Source organism: Alexandromys fortis, unplaced genomic scaffold, assembly GCF_014885135.2.
Source record: "Alexandromys fortis isolate MF-2015 unplaced genomic scaffold, M_Fortis_MF-2015_v1.1 scaffold_17, whole genome shotgun sequence".
Lineage (NCBI taxonomy): Eukaryota > Metazoa > Chordata > Mammalia > Rodentia > Cricetidae > Alexandromys > Alexandromys fortis.
The window spans coordinates 7623268-7643937 of NW_026067896.1; the positions used below are offsets into that span (position 1 = coordinate 7623268).

Consider the following 20670-nt stretch of genomic DNA (forward strand, 5'->3'; position numbering starts at 1 on the left):
ATGCCATATTCTGCAGTTCTCTGAAGTGTTTGAAATATCTAAAATATATCTCTGTTTGACCATGAAAACATACCTCATATTTACTACAAGTTTGATTAGAATAGGTGACTAGTTACTGCATTTCCTTAGTATCTTAAATAGTTGGTAATAAAAACTAGAAATTTGCATTACATTGTTAATGAGCTGTATAGGTACAATACCTTGAACAATATTGGAAATATATGTAAAATATGTTCTAACAAAAATAGCCTTGAATTTGTACAACAGCAAATATACATTTCAATGTAAAATATTTAGAACTTGCAGTTGCTTTTGATTTAAAAGTAGATCCAATAATGTACCCATTATCCTATCATATCTCTATCCCCTTTTCTTTTTCAAAGCAAGAACTCTAAATCTAATCTCCTTGGTTCAGCATTTTTAGTGACCATTACCAATAACAACTTGTAACTAATACCCCTAAACAATGATAAATATCCATAACACCTCCCCTCAAGAAAGCCAAAAACCACTCACCCCAACTCTTGGAAGTGTGGGCATAGTGTTCTTAAATTTACTTCAAGCTGTCTGGGGGTGACTGCATCTTTAGGGGATCCTAAAAAGAAAAATTTGGGTTCTGTTAGCCACCTTGAAATTTTCCTGAGCTGTTTGTAGTCCAAAGCCAATCTTTAGGTGATGTTTGTCAGCTTAGTGGTGCTTCATAGTCCTGGTGGAATCAATCATTGTGGGGCCCTATCATCCTTTTGGAGACTTCAAAGGTCACTGTTAGGCATGGTCTTGATTCACTGCAGAAAACTTAAATATTTTAAATGTCATATGTGGCAGATTTCAAAGAAGTTAAAGGATCAATATTTGTTATGTACATCCAGAGTACAAAAACATAATTCCTAGTTACCTGATAGAGCTTCAGATCTGAAATCATGTATGGGAAGCTAGATAAAGCCTTTTTCTAGAATTAGTTAGTATGTTATATGATCATTAATAGTATGAAAAAAAGCTTAGTAATATATATACGTTATAAATTTTGAGATATTTATACTTTAAGAAAAGCTTTAAAGAGTAAAAATCAAACCAAAGGATTATGAGATTAGTGGCAATACAATAGTCTCTTAATTTTTTTCTTCTGTCCCAGATCAGGTAGATCTTGTGATGTGAGACAAGATTTTACTTCAACAAACACGCTTGGGGTTAGAGAAGGGGAGAGTCACACTGCATCTCCAAAGCCAGCTTTAATTTTCAGTTGAACTGTGACTACAAAAATACCATTTGCATTATATGTCCACACAAAAAGCAGAGATTAGAGCACAGATATATTCAGAGGAAAGACATTTACATATAAGCAAAGGAGAAAGATTCATAAGAAAGAATCTATAATACCTTGATGTTGGACATTTAGCCTTCAGGATTGTAGACAGAAGAAATGCCTATTGTGTAAACCAAGCCAGGCAATCTGTGATGATTTGTTATGGCAGCCCAAACAAACTAACGTATCACATTATTCCCTGGTTTTGTGTACATTTTAGAATCCTCAGTACACTGTGTGAAGACATTCTCTATCCAGAATCATATACCCCTTCCACAATCATTTCTGCTCAAGCTTTGAATATCATTGGCTTTTTTTTTTCAGTAAAACTTTCTAGACTAAAATACTCTTCTCTCTCTTTTCACCCTGTTAATGTAATTTTTCGAAGGCTTAGTTGAAACATTGCTTCCCCAGCTCTATGTTTCTGCATATGCAAAACAGACCTGAAAAATGCCTGCTACCATTCTCTCTTAAAAACAAGGTTTTATTGCGGAGCTTGTAATGGCGTAGCTTGTACCTACGCCTTGTTTGCTGCTATTAGACTGCACGATAGCTAGCTTATTATTTTTCCAACTTTACACAAGCCAGGTTCATTTGGGAAGAAGGAGCCTCAACTGAGAAAACGCCTCCATTTTCCAGACTGGATTGTAGGCAAGTCTCTGTGTGTTGTTTTCTTGGTTGACAATTGGTATGAGAGGACTCAGGCTACTGTGGGATACGTCACTCACTGTTCTGTTGATCCTGGGTTGTGTAAGAAAGCAGGCTGGACCAGAAGCAATGAGGAGCAACCCAAATAAACAACATTCTCCAAGGCCTCTAATTCAATGTCTGCCTTTGAGTTCTATCCTGACTTCTTTTCCTGGCAGAGTGTCAGTTATAAAGATGAAGAGAGTCCTTTGCTCCTGCACTTGCTTTTGCCATGATGTTCGTCACAGTAACAGCAAGCAAACTAAGACAAATATTGACAACAGAGAGTGGGCTATTGCCTTGATAGACCTGACCATGTTGTTATTGGAGAATTGTGAAGGATTTTGGAACCTGGGGCTGAAAAAACCCTGCATGTCCAGAGCTTATTGAGCTCTTGTGGGAACATTAAAGACAATACCAAGAGTGATAGGGAATGGTGAAGGCCTGGCTTGTGCAGTTTCAGAGGGAAGTCTGAGAGTCCTTCAAAGACTCTATCAGGGTCACAAGAGACCAGCATGACTGAAGTGAAACCTTTGTTTTAGGGGGATAACTGATGCTGGTTAGCTTAATAGGGGAAATCAGTTGTGATTAAGAGACCAGCATCGTTGAGGTTGAATCTTCTGGGAGTATTTACTCAGGATTAGGGCAAGCTGCATCTTATGCTGGCAGATGAACTTCATGAAAGAATTGTACCCATGGTTCTAGTGCTGGTAGCAGGAAAACTGCAGGACCGAAGGGGTTATAGAGAGCAGTTTACTTGTTCCCTAAGTTTGGCTCTACCGAAACTGAAACTCTAAACCAGGCTGGCATCAAACTCAGAGATCCTTCTGCTACAGCCTCTGGAGTGCTGGGATTAAAACTGTGTACCACCACACCCACTGATAATCCCTTTTTACAAATTGGAAACTGAGCTGGGTAGGATCTTGCCCTGAGGTCACCATTCCCTTTATTTCATTTCTTAATCTGTTTATCTCCTTGAAAATAGGATTTAACCTCTATTTGACTTCCTGTTGCCCTTTTTCTCCCTGAATTGTACATATTGTGTTTTTACTTTCTCAACTCGCTTCATTTCATTATAAATCTTCATTAGAGTTAACACTAATAACCACACGATATAGCCAATACTAGGCTGTTTCTAGATTTCTTCTGCCAAGAGAAATAATCCAAATCTCTCCACTTCAGCCTTATGCAGACTCTTTGGACAACAGCAAAAGGCAGCTACATTCTTCACCAAAATATCACAAGAATGATCTCTAGGCAACATACTAAGATCCTTCTCTGAAACTTTTGAGCCAGGACTCCACAATGCCTATTGTATGTCCCATATGCCTACTGGTATGACCCATTAAGCAGTGCTTAAAGCATTCCAATGCTTTCCTAACCCAAAATATCAAAGTCCAAATTCCTCCAAACAAAAACAAGGTCAGGTCTCTCGCAGTAATACCCCATTTCTTGTACCAATTTCTTTCTTAGGGTTTCTATTACTGTGAAGAGAGAGCATGACCATAGCAACTCGTAAAAAGGAAAATATTTAATTGGGGTGGCTTACAGTTTCAGAGGTTCAGTCCATTATCGTCATGGTTGGACCCAGCGACATATAGGCATGCATAGTGCTGGAGAAGGAGCTGAGAGTTCTACATCTTGATCTGCAGGCAGCAGGAAATTAACTGTGTCACTGAGCATAGCTTGAACATAAGAGAACTCAAAGTCCACCCCCACAGTGACACAATTCCTGCCACAAGGCCACACTTGCTCCAAAACCCCTCCTAATCGTGCCACGACCAATGAGCGTATGAGAGACAATTACATTCAAACTCATGCTTGAGAAACATGAACACGACAACTATTTGATACTCTGATTCTGATTCCTGTCTCAGTACCTTGTGCATAACAAATAATAAATGTTTTAGAAAAGAATAAAGGTATTAACAAGCCAAGTATCCAGGACTATGTGATCTTAAAAGGTCTGTATTTGATATTCTCAAATGGATGTCTACAACAGACACAAGTTTAACAATCAGAATGTTTGTTAAGAATCAATGGCTCAGCCAGGCGGTGGTGGCACACGCCTTTAATCCCAGCACTCTGGAGGCAGAGGCAGGAGGATCTCTGTGAGTTCGAGACCAGCCTGGTCTACAAGAGCTAGTTCCAGGACAGGCTCCAAAACCACAGAGAAACCCTGTCTCGAAAAACCAAAAAAAAAAAAAAAAAAAAAAAAAAAAAAAAGAATCAATGGCTCTTTCATATATTTCTAAGGAGCAATGATGTCACCTTAATCTGATTATCCTTTTATGTACTACCTGAGGGTTCTTATTGTATTTTGGTACACCTGCCTTCTTCATTTATATTTCCATTTCATTTTGTCAATGCATTTTCGGCTCTTAATCAGTGCTAGACAGTGTGAGAGTCATAGAGCAAACCCCTCTGAAGAACTGTTTCTCTGAAAAGAATTCATAACAGGGCAGGAGGATAGATATATAAAGCACAAATTACACTGCAAGAGTATAAACAATGATATCTATGAGAAGGCATTGTTACGCATTGATCTGATTAGATTAAAAGCATACACACAGTTAATATGTGCGTCTTATTTGTTTGGTTCTTATGGCAAAGTACTCGCTGTTTCTTGTATTATCTTTGGAAGATGACTTCTTCTTGACCTCATCCTCTTGCTCCCGCGGGACCTTCCTGAACTCCCCATGTACTGATTACACCCAATGCCTGTGTGAGCATTTCCAGAAGCCTCACTCGATCCTGCTGTCATCGTTACTGAAGAATCACACGGAGAAAAGGCACCTTGGGAGAACTTTAACCCACTCTCTTCACTAATCACCTCATATAATGCTAGAATTGACAGCTAATTGCCCCCGAACTCTGTGGCCCTCGAGTAGGTAACTAGAAGGATGCAAAGTAATAGAACTGTCGCTGTTCTTCCTCATCTGTCCCCAACACTAGGACCTGGAATGTAACAACTCAGTTATTTGGGAGGAATGTAACAATTCACAGTACATTAGAGTATGTCATAGGAATCTCAGATTTGGGATGAGACTATAAGATTCCATAATCTAAATAAACCACCAACCAAATCAGAATACCTCTTTATCTGTTAAGTATTTCTATTTCTCTGTGTCTTTTATAAAATATTCCACGTCTATGTTACCTATCTTGAGCCCTTTCAGTGGCACTGACCACCGTGATAGATTAATTTATGAATGGGCAGGATCTGGTGCTACCGAAGCCAATATATTTAGTTTTACTAGGCCAGGAATGAAGTATATTTTTCTGCCTATATTCCATGTACCTATGGATATAAAGAATAGGGAGGCCTATAAACGTTTCCAAAGAAAACAGCACAGTTCCTGAGCTTTTTGTTATTACACGCAGAATAAGCTGACACCGCGAGGCTCTGTGTATGGATAGAGAAGTCTCCCTTGACGTGCCTATCCAGGAAGGTGCCTATCTCAGCTTCCTATCACAAAGCCTTGTTTATTTGGTTAGTGGATTTGGTTCAAGGTGATTGGAATGGATAATCTTTGTTGTCAACTTGGCTACGTCTAGAATCAACTAAAACGCAAGCAACTGTGCACACCTGTGAGGAATTTTCTTGATTGGATCAGTTGAGGTCAGAAGAATCACCTTAAATCTGGGTCGCACCTTCTGGTGGCAGTCTAAATAAAAGCACACAGAAGACAAAAACTTTTGCTTTTTGCCTGGTTGCCCTCACTTTTGCTGGCAAGTTTATCTATCCTGTTACTGAAGCAGCTGTCTTGGAATCCTCGGACTCCAGCATCATATTGAGCCAGATGAGATATTTAGTCTGTGGACTGAACAGCTATTGCGTCGTTGGCCTTTCTATTATGGGATACACTCATAGCTGAAGTATCTGGATCACAACCTGTGAGACACTTTAATAAGTCCACTTAGACCTGCAAATACAAATTTTATTAGTTCTGTTCCTTTAGAGAACCCTGGGCAATATAGTAATTCTGCAAAGACAGGCCTTGTTCACTACTATGCAACGCTTATTTGTTACAATAGCTATCTGTTGAGTTAATTAGTAAGTGATTTAGTCTGAATAAGCATATTTGTGTTCTTCTGAAGATCCCTTAGATGACATAAAGACTAGTGACATTCTTAGAGTCAGTGGCTAGAAAAGAATGAGAACTATGGGAGGAAAAGGCAAAGCCAGCAAACGCCTTGAATCCTGGTACTTGTTCTCTGACAGGGAGACCTGTCCTTTCCCAGTCTTCAGTGTCGATGGAGATGCACTGCCTGGCAGGCAAGGGTGGGAATGAGGTCGGAGTGTTCTGGTCTGGATGACTTCCTTGAGTGCGGGAGGCGGAGGATAGAGGAGTTGTCAGGGAGAAGTAAATCTCTCTGTTTCACAGACGTATACTGCACCTCAAGTGTCAAGTCAGGCCAAACAGAACGTGTTTTAGGGAAGATTAGGAGGCAGCAATAGGCACATAGCAGGACTCATAGCCTGCCGCTGTGGGAATGATCTGTGCACTGGCGTGATTAACTGCTCTCATCTCTTCTTTTGGTCTTCAAAACAATCTCAGTATATTTTCAAATGACCACTCCCTGATTTTCTTTGGCATAGTCAGCTGTGCTTATCTGCTGCCGTGTTCTGGAAATGTATTCTTTCTCTGGGGTGAGTTCTTTCACCTTGAAGCTGTGTTTTTCTGGTTTGAGTCATCTTCCACACCAGGAAACATGTTACACTTTTAGGCTTGTTTCTATAGCTCAGGTCACACTGTTTGTTTGCTCATTTTTGTGGGTACACATATATTGCTTGTTTCCTTTGTAGAGATTTTAGCTTTCTCCTTTTCCTTTTCCTTTTCCTTCAATAATTTTGAGTGGAATTTCCCCCTTCATACTCTCCTGGTGCTTATTTCTATGGGAAATCAGTTTGTCTTGATTTTCTCCAGTGATGCAAAGCATGGGATTTCTAAAGCGTCCATCTTCACAGGACTAGTCATAGACAGTGCCTTCCAGACACGTTCATTTAAGAGTAGTCCCAAATATTTGTCAAGTGCACATATTTTTGTATTTTGTGTCTCCAGTGCTACCTCTTGCTTAACAGCCTGCTTCTTTGCTAACCAGGTCTGCTGTGTTCTGCTTTACCCACCTGCTCCACTCCTACTATAGATCAAATATTACTCCATCACATGCTAACTCATGGACCAAACTCTAACCCACCTGGCAAAGCTTGGAAGATACTCACTCAGTGAATGGAACATTTCTCTTCTGGTCTGACTTTTTGGCCTTCAAACTCAGGGTGTTAATTGTACCTGTGTGTGTCAGGAAGGTATCGATCATGCTTCCAAGGCTTAGTGCTTTTAATCTGCTTGGTATTCCATTCCTCTTTTCCTTCTTCTGGCTAACTCTAGAAATTCCCAGAATTAAGGGCCCATCTCTAAGACTCCCATAACATTTTGCACTTGATTTTTATCTTGATATTTGTTGAGGGAGGTGTGGTGGTGGTGGTGGTGGTGGTGGTGGTGGTGGTGGTGGTGTGTGTGTGTGTGCTCCTGTGTACCTGTATGTGCACTCAGGAGTGGACTTGTAGAGGCTAGTAGCCAATGGTGAGTGTCTTCCTCTATCATTTTCTGCCTTCTATTTATTTTCAGGTACCGTCTCTCACTGATCACCATTTGTTGAGCCTGGCTGACCAGTCAGGTTTCCAGGATCTTTACACAGTCACCTCTCCAGTGCTAAGGTTGTAGGTGAGCGCCAGCACAGACGGCATTTTGACTAGGTGCCAGAGCTTTGCACCCCAGTCCTCACGTTTGCATAGCAAACATTCCACCCGCTGAGTCGTATTTTTAGTATCTGACTGCACTTTTGAAGCCTGCCTAATATGCAATTTGTGTCTTACCTGCAGCTATGGGAACATGTTTGAGGCTTATTCCTGTATCCACTTGACTCTGTATAGTACAGCTAACAAAACAACACTCTGACAGTGAAAGCTTGAGGACCCTCAGCCCAAACTGTCAGTGGTCCTTTACTGTTCTTAGCATGAAATCTGAAAGTCCTCAAGGGGACCTCAAAGGACCTGTTCGTCCTTTTACTCTTCCTTCTGCTAAACTCCAAAGACTCAACTGGCTTTTCCCCATCATGCTCTTTCCCCCATCTCTTCCACCTCAACCCTTCTTACTAGGTCAAACTCACTTGTGCGTGCGTGTGTGTGTGTGTGTGTGTGTATGTGTGTGTGTGTGCGCGCACGCGCGCATGTGCCCGTGTGCCCGTGTGTGTGTGTGTGTGTGTGCCTGTTTGTGTGCGTGTGTATCTGTGTAGGTCAGAGATATGTCAATGTAGAAGTCTGATGTCTTCCTCAATTGTTCTTCCACTGATTTTTTTCTTTTTGTCCCTATTTTCTTTTATTGAAGAAGCCATCATCATGGGATATTTTTCTAATGGTGATAAAACTCTTTCAAGGTCATTTTGCTTGTACATTATAAATGTATTACAATTTACTATAGCCTACTATAAATTTAGACGTAGGGGTTATTTCCACTTTACAAATGCAAATAACACTATGTGTGATTTTTTTTTGTCCACTTTTTGTTGACAGAAACAACTCATAAGAGGGCAGACTATTCTGGCTCACAGGTTAGTCCATAATGGACGGGGAAGGTGTGGGAGAATCCATGATGGTGCCCACGGCAGAGACTCATGACACCTTGAAGGATCAAGATACAGAGACTGGGACTGGAAGTAAGGTGGGGTTTTAATCCACAAAGCCTTCCCTGGGTGCCCACAACTGCCAGTTAGACAAAGCTTACCAAAACAGTGCCATCATCTGGGGACCATGTGTTCAAATATATCAGCCTTTTAGGGTCATTGCACAAGCAAGCTAAAAGATATCACAATGAATAATTTTGTCAGCATTTTAGTGACTTTAAAAAATATTTTAAAAATAGATTGGAGGAAGAAAGAACACTTGTAGTTCTTGCAGAGTACCCAGGTTCAAGTCCTGCCTCTACATAAGGCAGTTCACCACCACCTGTAATTCTAATTTCAGGGGATCCAAAGTTCTTTCCTGGCCTCCATGAGCACCTGCAAGTAGCATATACTCACACATACAAGTACACATCCACATATTTTTTTTAAGTAAAAAGAAAAAATGTCAGGAATTACTTATTTTAGTAAAACAAGTACACTCATTTTAGTATATTTTAATTTACACAGACAGGCATTATATATTATAGTGATATGATATATATTATGATGAAATATAGTATTTCACTTTTTGATTACCAAACTTGGAGATGAGTATTTTTAAAAAACATCTTTGGCATATTTTCAGTTAAAATATTTTGACCATTTGGTGGGAAAAAATAGATTACAGACAAATTTATTTGTCTTTTATATAAATAAAATTTGGTTTATGGTTTTATTTAGAGTTTTTTTTTCATTTCTTTAGAAAGTTGATTCAGGTAAATGGAATTGTCAAATGCTATAGTTGATCTTTTATGAATAGGAAGACATGAAAATTTCTGTTAAAAGGAAGGAAGAAGAAAACAGTTGAAAAAGAAAGTAGAACAAACCACTGTACAAAGGATGAAACATTTCTGCCCATTTCAGAACGTGATCCGTAGGTAGATGCATCTCTATGTATTTCTAGGCTCTCAATTAGAGTCACTTTGCTTTTCTTGGTGCGGGGGACATAGCTTAGTGGTAAACTATGTGTAAACCCGCAGGTTTGTTCTTGAGCACCACCAAAAGGAGAGAGGAGAGAGGAGTGAGGAGAGAGGGGAGGGAAACGAAGAACCCAGGAACAAAGGAAGGAAGAAGGAATAAGAAAGGAAGGAAGGAAGGAAGGAAGGAAGGAAGGAAGGAAGGAAGGAAGGGAGGAAGGAAGGAAGGAAGGAAAAAAGAGGATACCTATCTTAAGGGCATTGCAGCAATTGTTTGACTTAATGTTCAAACATTTTATCATTGTTTCTGCTCTTGTATCCACAGCTTTGTTGTTACAGTTATAACGTGTGGCGTTATGTATTGGAAAGAAAAAAGCAGAAACCCCCCGTGAGGGGCAGTACACCTTTAGCAATTTCTGGCCTTTCATTTTGATCTCTGATTTATCACACACCTTCACAATTTTACTAGTGTCAGAAGGAGGGCTGTTTTCTTTTGGAATGCTACATTCTTGGGGGATGAAGTGTTCATTCAGAGTCTTTAACACTGCAGTAGAGTGCCCCCTGAGTGTTTAGCATCTGGATTCAGCCGTCATCACAGTAATGAGAGATAGAGCAGGCCAGATCTGATTCTTTCCAGGGGGGAATAGCAGACCAACACCAAATCCACTGTAGCTCTTTGCAGTGTTGCAGAAATAATGGACCAATAATTCAGCTATACGAAATTCTTCTGCAGTCTTGCATCCAAAGTACCCTATTGTCACCTATTCCATACCCTCATATATTTCTTTTCTACATATGAAACATTTCCAATAATGAATTAAATTGCTATAAAAAATTCAGGGGCTTACAAGCCATAATTTTCATAAATCAGTTACAAATTATTATTATAAACTACTTTTTCTTATATACACATAATAGTATTTTTTCTTTCTCACCACTAAGGTTAAGAACATTAGGGCTTCTGAAATATAACGAAGAGCCCACGTTTCCTTAAAATGGCATTCAGGCTATTTTGTTTATTTCTCTTTTTTTTTAAATTGGAAATTGCTTTTCAAATCTTTACATGTGAAACAATATTTGATGTAATCCTTTTTTCCTACTAAAAACATTCCTTTCCCCTATTTTCATCTGTAATATAGTGTATAAAATGAAAAGAATAGATATTTAGACTTATAAAATAATTTCATGAGTAAGATATGGCCATATATTTATATACATAATATATCTTATATACATGCATTTCTGCTGGAGATATTAAACCAAAGTATTAGCTATTCCTTTTCTTAAACATAGTTTAAAAGTTCACTACAAAGGAGCTCTGCCTTGGGAGAAAAGTTATTTTCAAGAGCATCTAAGTAATAAATCATGTAGACGGAATTTTCAGTACCTTATTGTGAACTGCCGCGAGTCACTAGCGGTTTGATAAAGGTGACTCTTTGTTACCAACTCAGAGAATTCACATCTTCAGCTGACTGTGCTTCCTCCATCAAATCTGAAGGCAATAATCGTGTTTCAGGGACATGACCTTCACCTAATACTACCTCTAAAACTTCTCTCTTAAAGCGATCTGCTTTTCCAGAATTCTAGAAAAGAGATCATTTTCGTTTTTTTTTTTAAATCTCACTCAATTTTAGTCCAAGATTTCCATTCATTTAATTTATTTAGTTTTATTTTATGCATAATACTTGTCTCAGAATAACTTTCATTTGGTTCCAACAAAATCTAATCTACCTTGATGAAAATAGTAATTTGCCATTAGAGGAAGATATACAAAAGAACACATTACTGCGTTTTCTAAAAATGATTTAAGCAACAACACTATCAGATCAGTTTACAGCTTTCTGGGGGATCCTGGACAAGAGAATACTCAAAAGTATTACTTGTGGGCTGGAGAGACAGCTCAGTGGTAAAAGAGTACTGGATGCTCTTCAAGAGGACCTGAGTTCCATTCTCAGTACCCACATGGCAGCTCACACTGTAACTCCAATTCCAGAAGATCTGACAGTCAGGAGACTCCATGTAGCCGCCAGAGGGGAAAGACGTGAGCTGCCAGCTGGAACCTTACCAGTACACCATGAGCTTCGTGGTAAAATATAAAATAATGAAATGGGTTAATTCTAGATTGAGGAGCTAGCTGGGAATATATTTAAGTGATTGGCCAAGCGGTGATTTAAATAATAAAGTTTTGTGTGATTATTTTGGTTCTGGGCAGGCGGGAACAAACAAGTGACACCTTCAGACCTATGCATATGAAATGATGTTAATAAAAAAGTATTATATGTGGAATGTTTTCATTAATATCCTGCCATATTACTAAAGAAGTAACCTGATAGAGCCACAGTATAGTGTATTTTCTGAGAAGGAAGCTACCTTGGAGTTTTAAAAATGGAACATTCTAATGTTACAAGTAAGTAAAGGAGATATTCGAAAATCTTTGTAAGTCTCAGAAAGTTTTCGACAGACACAACTGGTGATGGAGATTTTAGGGCTTGTAAAAACTAGAGTTGACTTGTAAGTTGGCAAATGACTGGCGAAGTTCAAATTTGATATGGGTCTCCTACATAGGCTAGAAAACTTTAAATATGATTTCATATACTTTTAGGCAAGGTTATTAAAAATCCACTTCAAATAAGGTTTTAGTCATGTCCGAACATACAGCCTTTGAGCAAATTGGACAAATTTGACAAATTGGTTTTCTGTTTCAGAGCAACAACTCTTACTATTTTTAACTCTAAAATAATCCAAACTGTGTGATATACGCACACTAAAGTTATTAATTATTTAAAAATTGTTTTGTACTTTGGGTTAATGTATTCTACCTGAGAAGCCTAGACTGGACATCTGAGACAGATATATGACCATTTTGAACATTTCATATTTGTTAGATGTAGCAAAATATTTACTGCTCACAGAATGGCTTCATGGGCCCCCCATATTCTGTAGTTTTCTTGAAGTTGGGCTAAAGATTATGACTGACATTAGCCAATGTCCTATGGTTTTAGAAGTGCCATGTATCCAATAATTGAAGAACTCATAACCAAAGGGCAATACTTCAGGTCCCTCATTCCCTGCCACAGTAAACTAGAATGAAGTATTAAAGGTAGCTAAGGAGCATGCTGTAGATAGCCTTAGAAGCCTCACGTAAAGTTGGAATGGGGGTTTGTAAGGAAACCATTGCCTCCAGAGCACAGTTTGGAGGTTTCAAAAACAAACTTACCTTGTTCTGAAGTTTCAGGATTGGTTAGTTATTATAGCTAGGTATGATCTATCCTATTTATCACGGTGTGTCCCACCAGATGACTCAAATAATATCAGGATCTGTTAATAATTAAGTTTGTTGTTACTTAAGCATTGTATAATTGCCAACAATGTAATAGAACTACTTGGATGGACTAAATGAGAATAGTAGGTGAAAATTTTGGCATCTTTTTTCTCTATGGTAAGTGGCATTGGATGAGAATGATTTCCTAAAATAATAACTCTTTTAATGATATTCATAGAATCAGATGGCATGATGTTATGATCGTTTCTTACAGCAGTATTATAAGGCCGATGTTATTATCTCTCACTTTTATAGACAGGGGAAAGAAGCGTGGAGTAGTTAAACGGTTTACCCAAGACCACTGTACAAAGTTCTTATGAAATAGAAGAAGCTTCTATCCCAATACAGTTTGAATTCCAAATCTGTGGTCTTTCATCATTTGCGATATAAACATTCACCAATGACATGCACATAAAACCCGTGTCTGGGTCAATCATTTCTTTTAGAGATGTTGGTTGGTTGCTGACCACATAAGACATCCTACATTCGCATTAGCCGTACATAGGTAAGCAACAGAAACCATTTTGTCCCGAAGGAAATCTCACTCTTTCTCGAGCAAGCAATTTTGTCATGATGTATTGGTGCTACCTGCATAGGATTGCGAGGGAAGACATGCTGCTGATAACTATGGGAGTAGAGGGAGGCTGGAAGGAGGTGGTGAAACTTTAGCTGAATATTTGAAGATGAATGTGGGTTGGTCTGACCTTTAGGTTATGTGACTGTAAAAAAATAATAAACACAAAAATTTAGCATTTCTTAAAACACGTGAGAATAAAATCAAACAGTAATTTTTCGAGGGAGGAAGTATGGAGGCCAGTCTGAACATCTTAAACTATACTTGGTATTTCTCCAAAGTAATTCAGAAGAATGACACAGCTTGTTATTTGAGCAGGCTTTTGTCCATAGCCAGTGCTAACAAAGAGTAAGGTCAAGGCCCTGGCTCCGCAGGTTAAAGCACTTGCCACACAAACCAGAAGACCTCAGTCTGATTTGGATCCCGAAGTGGAAGGAAAGCAAAAACCAATTCCCAGATATTGTTTTCTGATTTCCATGCATATACCATGACATGAAAGTGTTCTCACACACATGTGCACACACATACACACACACACACAAATATACATGAACTGCTCGAGAAAGAATAATGTACATAGGACTGTTGCAGATTATTAAACACATTTGACGACTCAGAGAAAAACTTCTCTGGTTTAAAAATAACTGTGGTGACTGGATAATGGGTTTGGTTGCTAACACTGGGCATATTATTGAGTCTCAGGCAGAAACTAAAAATGGCATCATACATAACTTTTACTTCTTGAAGAGAAAAAGAACCAAGTCAACCTCTTGTGAAACAGTTCAATTTGTGTGTGAAGAAAAGCCATGGCTATAACCAATTATGTCACCCATCCAAGTGAAAGATAGAGAATTATTGTCAGATGTTGGAGTTTTCCTTCCAGACAAACAGCAGCCTTCTGCCTTCACGGTTTCAAGAGCCGTCTTCCAACACTCCTTTTACACACTAAACCAATACGCTGGAAATATTAGAACAAACCAGAAAGGTGAAGTGCAGTATTCACAGTGACATTAACTCAGCTCATGGGGCACACATGCAGGACCATTTATCCCAAATCAGCCGCTTGAGGAACTGATGCTTCTTTGGGGACTGAAACCTTGTGTTTTCCATTTTCTCTGAATTAAGATTAGAGAATGAAAACGAGAGTTTTCAGGACTGCATTTAAAACATAATTTAACAACGTCAAGACGTTTGGCTGACCTCTGATTTTCTACCCGTATTTAAAGAAGGGTATTAAGTTGAAAATCATCTTGAGGCAAATTTAAAGACCATGTCAGAAAGTAGAACTTTTTATGTTTTAGATTTGTAATGTGATGATTCCATTTTTGACTAGCTTCCATAATGTATTTCTATAAACTAAAAGAGAAAATATTTAACTTGAAAGGATAAATCTAGTTTTTCATGTTTTTAAACTAAGATGTTGAACAGAACAGACCTGAATATACAATTTAACATTTCATTTGCTTTGTTTTTTTCCAGTAGTTTTTCGAAAATGTTTATTTTTAAGTAGTTCAAATACTTTAGAATGGCTTCATTATTCTGGAAACCATGCATGCTGATTTGGGAGCTGATAAAATGCTTCAGAAACTCAGAAGTGTATGTACATTTGCATAACAAAAATATCCCTAAACCAGTAGTTCTCAATCAGTGGGTCACAACTCCTTGGGACCAAATGATCGTTTTCACAGGGCTGACTTCAGACTGTTGGAAAACACAGATATTTATATTACAATTCATAATTCAAAATTACAGTTATGAATTAGCATTGAAAATGATTTTATGTTTGGGAGTCGCCACAACATAAGGAACTGTATTCAAGTATTGCATCATTAGGAAGGTTGAGAATCATTGCCCTAAACTCTATACTTTTTCATTGAGACAAAACGTCATTTATATCCACTGGATTATAAACCAATGTGATTTGTATTATTTGAAAACAGTTTGAGTAGCTATATAGGAAATACCTTAGTGTTATCCTATTGACAGAAGGCTGAGGGGGACTATCTTGTTCCTCATCGCTTTAACTACACACTTCCAGATTTATATGTAACTCAAAAATAGCTGAGCTGGCTCCCACAAATGTTGCAGCGAAAATTCCCTAATGTAGAAAACAAAACTTCACTGTCATGGAAACAAGTCCTGTCCCCTTACACTTCTGTACAACTGGTTGTCAGAGCAACAACTGGGCTAGAACTGCATTAAAAAAAACAGAGGTGCCTAACCACCCTTATGATGTTTAGGAAAAGAAAACATGGCATGAGGAATAGATGTGGTTACCTGCAGAGAGACAGCTAAGGTGGGAGGAGAATACTTACAAAGTGTCAAGGTGACCCAAAGGATGGCTAGCTCCAACTCATACTGTGTTTGAGTGAAGAAAAGCTAGTGGGATGCCCCTATGTATAAAAGCACTTGCTGCCAAGCCTGACTAAGTTTTTTCAGTGGTACCCACTGAAAAAGAAGGAAAGAACTGTCTCCCTTAAGCTGCCCTCTGCTCTCCATATAGACTCCATGGCACACGTTTCCCCACTCCCTTAAATAATAAATGTATTTTAAAATACATGAATACAAAGACATGAACATTGGAAAAGGACTTGTAGCAAGTGGTGGTTTGACAGGGACAGGAGGACTGAGAAAGGTGGGGATGGGAGTAGTCCAAACGTGTCATATGCTTGTATGAAATTGTCAAAGAACACATTTAATTAATAAAAAGCAGTGTATCAAGTCTGGATGTAACCAAAAAGCCAAGATTGTATGAGAAGAAAAGAATTAAAGTACATTCTAGTATGAAAAGCGTTTAAGTAAAATGCTCTAATGGAGGAACAAATGGCTGGGAAGGAGGGGAGGTGCTGATTCTTCTCGGCTCTGTGCGTAAGAGGGAGTTCTGGGAGACAGTATCATTTTTAATTAGTAGAAGAAAGTAAGGAAAATAACTTGCAAAAAGTTCAGTACCGTAGCCTGGCTAGCTTGAGAGTAGAAGCGACTCTGAAAAGGGTTGAGAACCAAATTATCGACTTTTGCTTCTAGCGTGGGGAAGCTGTGCTCTGTCCTCAGTCACACCGCCTCTCCCGTGGAAAGCTGAGTTTGATGCTGTAGCACAAACCTTCAGAGACTGGAGACAGAGGTGATTGCACACGCATTTGGTAAACATGCATTAGTGAGAGCTCCAGCAAATGTCTCTGAAGTAAGCGATGTGTTTTGTGTGACACACCATAGAGTGGTTTCTGGATACATTCAAATGCTTTTCTCTTGTTAGCAGTACTTCCATGGTTGGCTGGATTCACTTGTTATCAATGATCTACGCGGTAATAAAATTGAAGCCGAGAAACTTAATACTGTCTGAATTAGGAACCACAGCTTCACTGAGACCTAGCGTATCACGTTGCAGCATAGCATTCTAATATACATAATTTCCTAAATCATGCACTGACATTGGGGAGCACTTAAATATTCAGCTTACCCTCTCAGAGTGTCTAGAATACACTGAACCACACAATGTCCTGCGTGTGAACGTTAGGAAAGCTTCCACAGGCAGATTTATTCCAGTAGAGACAGAAAGCAAAGCAATGGTATTTTAATATACAAACATTTAATACATATGTATACATATATACATATTAAAAGGTTGCTGTCAGATTTTTTTTCCCAGACCCTTGTAGCATGACACAAAAATAAGAAGCTAACATTTCCTGGTGCTAACTTGGGTCGTATTTTGATTCATTTAACCATCAAAATACATCTGCCAGTGTAGGTATTTCTTACTCCCGGGACACTTTTAAAGAAGAAAATCTCAAAGAAGTTACTAAAGTTAATGCAGCTGGTGGGTGATGGACTCGAGACTGGAGCACAGTCCAGTCTTCGGTCTATCACACGCTGGTCTGGTGCTCTGTGTCTGAGTATAAATGCAGAAGGCTGTCTAAAATCCCATAGCAGGAACTTTGGCATCATTCCTTCCGCAGACAATTCTCTGAGTGCTGCCAAAGAAGGCATGCATTCGAGAAACAACCACATCATGGCTGCTTTCTGAAAGGCATGAGGGGGATTACCAAACCAGTGTTTGTTCTTGCTGGCATTGATAGAGACTCCAGGAACCAGCTGACAAGTTGCTCACCATAACTCCTGAATATCAGAGAGCACGACCCGGACTTTCAATACCGCTTTTATACTTGGCTTAAATGAATGTTAGCCTTAAGTCAACCATTGGAGTAGGTTAGGTTTTGTTAGGGGAAATGTTTGCTTTCTCTAAACCCAATATTCAAGCCTCCAAATCACTCCAGTCATGTATGAAATAAACCAATGCCCATGCTAACACAGTTCTTCACTTATTTGATATTTGACAATTGCTTGTTTCTACAGTGAAACTGGGTTTGGCTTGCTGACTAAGTGGCAAAGAATTTGAGTACGAATGTTTTCAGTTGGTTTCAGGGAGGAGAAGGTTTTCTATTTTCTCTTTGACATAAATTTATGGAGCTTTTTGTGCTGTTATGCTGACAGCCTCGGTAATCAAAATAAGGAAGAAATTGTAAGCTGTGGCTTTTAGTGAAAGACAAAGTCGGAAATAGATATATTTTCATTCTCAAAAGTCTGAAGTTGGTCAAAGGAGAGAAACCTGTTATTTTAAGGCTAACGTATAAGCTTCATATAATTTCACAGGCAATTTGGAATTAATTTAATTTTCACGACTCCACTGAAAATGAAGGTAACTACTTCAATTAATAATCAAGGCAGTATTTTTCAAAGGAGTATTTTGTATGCAACTTCTAGAATAGGACCAGTGGCCCGAGACTGCTGTTACTTTTGTTCTTACATGAGCCCCTGTCACTGAATATGCGCTGGACTTAGATAATGGAGTATTATACACATGGTGTATAATACACAAAGCATAATGTGTTTTCCCTCTCCTTTCTTGTACCGTGTACCCATCTTTTGTCCTACCCTCCCTACTTTCTTCTCCCATCATGCATCCTGTGGTCCCACCCATCTCCCATCCCCTTGCATCTGCCCATGTATCCTGTGGTCCCACCCATCTCCCATCCCCTTGCATCTGCCCACGTATCCTGTGGTCCCACCCATCTCCCAACCCTTGCATCTGCCCTACGCTCCTGAAACCTCTCACAACCCAAAATTCAAACAAAATAAAATTTAAAAGTAAAAGAAGAAAAACGGGGTGGGGGAAATTAAGCAGTAGCCTAGCTATGCTGCGGCAATTCCTAGGTATTCTTGCAGGCAATGCCTCTGATGTATTGTGATACTCCAGATTTAGATCTGACCTTAAATACTAAGTGATGCTTCCTTTCAAAGAAGAACTTTAAGGATGGAAAAGTTCACTTGAATTAGAAAATAAAAGCACCGGATGCTGGGAAGATCCTTAAGGATAGCAGCCGGCAGTTGTCAGAGTGCATTAAAGGGAGGAAGGCCTTTGGAAGAGATTCCTAAGGACTGGAGCTATAGCTCCAGTAGTGTTGCCTTTCAAACACAAGGACCTGAGTTTGATCGTCTAGAAACCACATTCTTCAAAGTTGGGTATGATGGTGTGTGTTTGTAATCCCAGAGCAGAAATGCAGAAACAGAAGGCTCTTTGGGACCGTTCGGCTGGCTAGGCTCTCCTACTTAGTAAGGGGCAGACCAATGAAAGACTCTGCCTCAAGAACGAAGTGGACGACACATGAGACATGATAGCTGAGGTTATCATTTGGCATCCATGCACACATATGTCGTCTGCACACATACATACACACACATATGAAAAGTGAAAAAAAATAGTTCCTAAAACTTTGGAATATAAAGCTTTTAATTTGAAGAAGTGGGTTTATTATTAAAAATAAAATATATTGCCAGGCAGCAGTGGCACATGCCTTTAATCCCAGCACTTGGGAGGCAGAGATAGGTAGATATCTGTGAGTTTGAGGCTAACCTGGTCTACAGAGTAAGTTCCAGGACAGCCAAGCCTACACAGAAAAACTCTGTCTTGAAAAAAATCAATGAAATAGATCTTTCAGAGGCCTTGTTATAATATGTCTTAAATGATTATATAAAAGGACTAAGATTGAATTTAATAGGTGTGTCTGTTTAAGTCCATTTCATCCAGAAATTCCTACTGTATAGTTAGACAGCATCTTGTTCAATTCTTAACACAATTTGAAGTACTGTTAAATGCAATTATTTCTTTCTACTAATAAATTATGGCTTTTAATAAAGACAGAGATCTTTCTTAATTTTGTACTGCTTGTACCCAGAACATAGGAGTGTTTGTTGAGTGAATAAAGGAGAATACACCATCAGCAAAGATTCTATAGTCTTAAAAACTGGGAATCATACACATGCTTTCTTAAGACTATGTGATTGCAAGAAATATAGTCAAAATATGCAGATGCTCAGGAATATCTGTTGATTGCTCTAGGACTAAAAGCATTCAAAACTTTTTCATTCATTTAATCATTTATTACTTTCACACTCATTGAAGCCAGGTTTTTCCTCTCTTTTTTTCAGCATCTGGCACCTTCCCTGGGAACTCTTTTGAGGACTGGTCCTGGAGGAGAGTCCTCATCCTGGGACTCTTTTTCTTATATTTTGCTCTACAGGGTCTGATATTAAACAGTCCATTGTTCTCAATCCTAACAGATTAAAATGTTTGACCTTTATTTTTGGCAGCAGGTCTTGCCATGAGAGGTAGATAAGAAAAGAAGCAACTTCACCAGCAAGGTTCAAAAAGATGCTTCTTGTAGAGAAAGGCAGGCAGGCTGTAGCTATGGTTCTCAGGCTTGAATTCAGATTAAAGGGTGGGATGGTTTGAATGAAAATGGCCCCATAAGGCTCCTAGGCACTGGAACATGAGTTCTGCAAGTACCTAACAGGATACTACTGAGTTCTATAAGTATATCTGATATCCTTCTCAGCTTGTAACTTTATCATGCATTTAAACTTTCTAATTTGAATTTTCATTATCTGTAAAGAGTTAATCATTATTGTGAAGCTAGATTCTAAAGAGGGTCTGGGAATTAAATCACAAAACTTGGGTTGGTAAGATGGCTCAGTACCACTGAACAGTCCAGATGACCTGAGTTTGATCCCCCAAACACAAAAATGACAGATGTGGTGGCGTATGTCTGTTACCCCAGTCCACTACTCCTAGAGGAGATGGGTT

At 38.9% G+C, this 20670-nt stretch overlaps 1 long non-coding RNA gene across 4 annotated transcripts in view; it reads right to left on the bottom strand.

Moving 5' to 3' along the window:
- Positions 1–516: 516 nt before the first annotated feature.
- The window catches only part of LOC126514010 (uncharacterized), a 129361-nt gene continuing 109207 nt past the window's right edge, over positions 517–20670 (bottom strand). For 2 of the 4 annotated variants that reach the window (XR_007595489.1, XR_007595484.1), the window contains 2 exons: positions 3540–3636; positions 517–595 (listed from right to left, as the gene is read on the bottom strand). This is a non-coding gene — a long non-coding RNA (uncharacterized lncRNA). The remainder of the gene's footprint in view (positions 596–3539; positions 3637–20670) is intronic. The other 2 variants (XR_007595483.1, XR_007595488.1) reach the window with 1 other exon arrangement.